The 4,971-nt window shown below is 46.8% G+C and overlaps 1 long non-coding RNA gene across 1 annotated transcript; it reads left to right on the plus strand.

Annotated features, from left to right (window-relative positions):
• Window positions 1–1,353: 1,353 nt before the first annotated feature.
• Window positions 1,354–4,239, plus strand: LOC120962866 (uncharacterized). Its single transcript, XR_012181758.1, has 3 exons — window positions 1,354–3,198; window positions 3,294–3,424; window positions 3,634–4,239. It is a non-coding gene; the product is annotated as an uncharacterized lncRNA (long non-coding RNA).
• The last annotated feature ends 732 nt before the right edge of the window (window positions 4,240–4,971 follow it).

Raw genomic sequence — 4,971 nt, forward strand, 5'->3', positions numbered from 1 at the left:
GGACAACGCCCTCCCGCCGCCACCGAGCCTGTGGGAGAGCGGGTGGCTTCCTTCGTCCACCCTCAGTGAACGAGCATGCGCGTGGCCACTCCGCCACCGCCTCCTCTCTCGCACATCCCGACCCTCCCGCTCCGCACGCCTTACTGCTCATGGCGTACGAGCGCTGTGCTATTGTCCCACCGGGCACGGCTACGACGCCTAGCTCGTCCACATCACCGAGCTCGTCGACGCCGCACGATGCCCGGGCGTCATCCCGCTCCCTGCCTGCTCCTCCGTCACGCACCGAGCGGGCAGGGCGCGATGCGCCTCCCTACTCCTCCGGGTCATGACGTGTCCGAAAGGTGCCATGCAGCGCGCGCTCTGGAGCCATCCTATGGCTCATCCATGCTGGCCAGCTTCGACGACAGCTGCCAGACCGTTCGCCGCGCGCCCCCGGACGCGCGCGTGATCCTCGAGAAGCAGCACAACTTCCAGGACTGCGTCCTCCGCGATGTTGCCATAGCTGGGCGCCAGAACCGCGCGGCCATGTCCGGCGGCACCATCACCAATGGGGTCTACCTGGCCCTCAGTCCCGAGCTATACCGCGTGGTATGGTCCGACAAGTTCAAGCCCAAGCTTCCGCCATGCTACGATGGCAGCGCCGACTGAGGGAGTCCTGGATTAAGTGGTCCTCGGGCATCCGGGCTATGTGACGTGGGCCGGACTAATGGGCCATGAAGATACAAGACAGAAGATTTCTTCCCGTGTCTGGATGGGATTCTCCTTTGCGTGGAAGGCAAGCTTGGCGTTCGGATATGAAGATTCCTTCCTCTGTAAACCGACTCTGTACAACCCTAGGCCCCTCCGGTGTCTATATAAACCAGAGGGTTTAGTCCGTAGAGGTAATCATAATCATACATGCTAGACATCTAGGGTTTAGCCATTATGATATCGAGGTAAATCAACTCTTGTAAACCCCATATTCATCCAAGATAATCAAGCCGGAAGTAGGGTATTACTTCCATCAAGAGGGCCCGAACCTGGGTAAATATCGTGTCCCTGTCTCCTGTTACCTTCGATCCTTAGACACACAGTTCGGGACCACCTACCCGGGATCTGTCGGTTTTGACACCGACATTGGTGCTTTCATTGAGAGTTCCGCTGTGTCATCGTCAGAAGGTTCGATGGCTCCATCAGTCATCTACAACAATGCTGCCCTGAGGGAGGTCTTTCTCCCCGGCCAGATCTTTGTGTTCAGCGGCTTCGCACTGCGGGCCAACTCGCTTGGCCATCTAGAGCAGATCGACAGGTAAGCCCAGGTCACCAGATTGGTTTTGGAAATCTGGATTATGTCGCTGATATCCAAGGAGATTTGATCTTCCAAGGGTTCGCGACCCCAACCTTTGGCCTTAGATCCGGAGCGCATCACCAAGTCCGAAGACAGGATTTCCGAGCCCGCCAGACTCTTTGCGGCTATTGAGCCTTGTACGGGAGAGCCGGAGGAAGTAGCGTCACCAGCAATCATCATGAAGCCGGACTCTTCTCCGAACACTGGCTCCGAACCCTCGGAGTCAGCATCGTGCGAGCTCGGCCAAGGAGTTTCCTTCCTGCCGTACTCCACACACTCTCTTCCCCCTGGCCAAACCTCGCCTTTAAGAGGGGAGCGACTAGTATAGAAAAACATCCAAGGGTAAAAAAATAGAAAAAAACAATCTGAGCCATCAATTCCGGGATGGGTGGTCCAGATTGTAGTGGAGGGAACTGAGAGCACACGTGCTAGATTCTTTGCACAAAAGCCCCCCACTTGTACTAGTTTTGCTTTCATAATCTCCTTCTTCCTTCTTACGATAGCAGCAGCACAACCCCAAATCCCCCAATCTAGCTTGACCGCCAGCCGACTCCAGGACCAATCCGCTCGCTTATCGTTCGCCGACCGTGGCGGAGGTCCAGATCCGGTGCCTAGCTGGGCGAGTACGACCAGTAGAGGTGCCGTTCCAGCTCTTGGTCGTCTCGACGCGGTCGGTGCTGCCCCGGCGGGTCTCGCCCTGTTCCAAGCCGCACTTGAGGGTACTCTGCTCGGCATTCAGAGGTCGACCTCGCCTCGTACTTTTTCCTACCCCAATCCGTCATTCTCCACAGTTTCCCCCTACTCATGTGCGGCTAGCTCGGCCACCCACCGACGCTAGAGAAGAAAACTCGGGTCTTAAGGTATGCTATCTGCTGAAGCTGCTACCAATTTCAGATTTCTAGAGCATTTTACTTAGGAAGTACTCCTTCGTTCAGATGTGACTACGACTGTCCATATCATGTGCATAATATTTTCGTTCATAGTTATTTACTTGAGTTCTTCCAGTCAAAAAAGCACTCTCACTTTAAATTTGTGCTGGGAGCATATGTTGGATTGCTGTTGAACACTTTATAATTTTGTTTGTTTTCATCAAGGTATCCTCTAGGAGGAGATTTAGAAATTCTGGATCTTTGGAAATGATATGAATGGCTGCATTTCAAATTTTAAACATATGGACATATAGTGTAGATGATATAATTTGATTGTGAGTAGCAGTAGCTTGGAAGCTTAAAATTGTTTTTGAGCAAAGGCTATATTCAGCTAGATATGCCTGAACACTACAGTAGCTAACCTGCTAGCGGCACACTATGTTATACATAGAGAGAGCTAAAGGAAATGGCCCAGGACAGAAAATCTATTCATGCAACAGAATAGCTATATTGCCAACATATATGCTTACAACTTTTCGTTCGAGCTAAAAATCACCTGTGATACATGTCAAGTTAGTACTTTTCTGAGCCAATTTCAGTTAGTTGGGAGAGACCTTTATTCAATGTTCATTTTCCATAACAAGAAACAGAAATTCTGTCAACTTAGCGGACACTATACATGAGAAAAAACTAATCTCACATACTGCCTATTAAAGTATTTGAACGTGAAGTGCTTGCTGGAACAAGACTGGAATGTATTACACACTTGCAAATATGTGGCACTTCATTGATTTCTGGGAGTTGACTATCTATTTGGATTTTGACGTAGATTAATCCCGTTCTCGGTGTGATGGATAGATCGGAGCTTGTCGACTAGTGCTAAGCTCGGCTCCCGTTGTTCTGCTATTGCATCTCGATCTTAAATGGATGGAAGTAGTGCAACGTCGCCTTTAGGGCAGTCTACAGTTCCAATAATCGCAAACTGTGTACCAACATTATCAGGTGAGAACACACAATCCAAAAAGGCAAGAGTATCTCGTCATGAACTAATATTCTGTTAATCCCTGCTTTGATGTTTGCCGAAATTTTATTTGCAGCCGTGGAATCGGTCAACAGTGCTCAAAATCAAGATTTCAGCGATGCCACCTCATTTGCAGAGATTAATTCCCCAATGCTTCTCATTAATGAATCTAGTACACCGAAGAAGAAACAATCCTTCTCTCAAGAGGTACGCACACTGGACACAACTTGTAATACTCGTTAAATGGCGTTGAATAAGGCCAATAGTAGCTGAATTTTGTCTGTTTCGAAATATATTACTTGTTATGATAGAAAATGAGATCTCATTAGTGAAAAGCATGTAGTCTTTACAAGTAAATACGATATCACATTTTTCATGCAAGGTCACTGGTACTAACCTTGCAATTGATGTTCCAGGGTTCTTTGTACAAACCCCAGTGTGACGAGGAACTGAAGCCCAAAGTAGGGATGATATTTGATGACATTGGCTCGGTACTAGAATTTTACAGGACATATGCTCACAATGTCGGATTCGGTGTACGTCTCGGACAACAAAGGGTCGTCAATAATGTGCTTAAGTGGAAGAGCTCTTTTCAGTAAAAAAGTTTGTGTTCATCTCTTTCTTAGTTCAGTTGTGGCAAATGGCGTATGAAGCTGGACATAAGGACTTCCTCTCTTCTCAATATATGATGTTTGATATATGTTTCTAACAAACTTATTTAATTGGTATGCTTAACTAGGTGGATTGAACTGATGAAGTTTATACAGAGTCGCCTTAAAAAAAGGTCTATATAGAATCCATGGAGGTGGTCGTCTATTCCAGGAGATGAAGCTCGATTAGCAAGAGGCACTAAAATATAAGGCAAGATCATAGATCTTTTCTAGCATCCATCAGTCCTTAATACTTCGTTTTCCTGGAAATGTACTAAAAATGATCTATGTATGCCTCTTGTGTTGTGTTCCCATGTACTCGAGTACTCAAATGCTTGTTGAGATATAATGTACCATCAGTCCTTAACACGCTGTCTGCCTGGGAATGTACTAAATAAGATATACGTATGCCTTTTGTGTTGAGTTCTCATGTACTCTGTTGAGCGTGCACCTCAGTCCTTTATTTTCTCATCCACTCAGGTTGACATGTACGGTTCATGTAGTTCTGCTCGATATTGGATGGTTTAATTTTCTCATGCACTCAATTTTTTTCATATATGTTGGTTTTTTGTGACAAACATGTTCAACTCTCTTGAAAAATTAGGACTTCAATGTGCATGGATCTCATGCAGCAAATATTTGCAAAGATTCTATATCCAACTAAGAGGAGAAGGTAGTGACCATTGTGCATATATGAAAATAAACTTATTTTACAAAGACCTGAGATTGTACTGCAAAAGAGCAGACATCAGCGCTGTCAGCTTTGAAGAATAGTCATATTACCAAGGACAAAACGTTTAAATCTGAGGAAGTTGAGGTGGTTATTGCAAAAGTCAAGTTTTTATATCAACCGAGTACCAGGGGGTTTTGTGAAATGTACATTAAGGGGCCTGAGGTGCCTCCGCTGGAATCTGAGCCATACATGCCTGATCTGATGGCCCAGATTCATTTTTTCTATTTTTGTACTACATGCCCAGATTCTATACTAGTTGCTCCCCTTTAAGCGAGGCTCTGGACTTAATGCGATCCCTCATCATTACAGAGGTGCAACGTCCGAACTACGCCCAGCGCGGACTAGGGGCTGAGAGCGGGGAATTTTACGTC

The sequence above is a fragment of the Aegilops tauschii genome, chromosome 4, assembly GCF_002575655.3.
Source record: "Aegilops tauschii subsp. strangulata cultivar AL8/78 chromosome 4, Aet v6.0, whole genome shotgun sequence".
Classification (NCBI taxonomy): Eukaryota; Viridiplantae; Streptophyta; class Magnoliopsida; order Poales; family Poaceae; genus Aegilops; species Aegilops tauschii.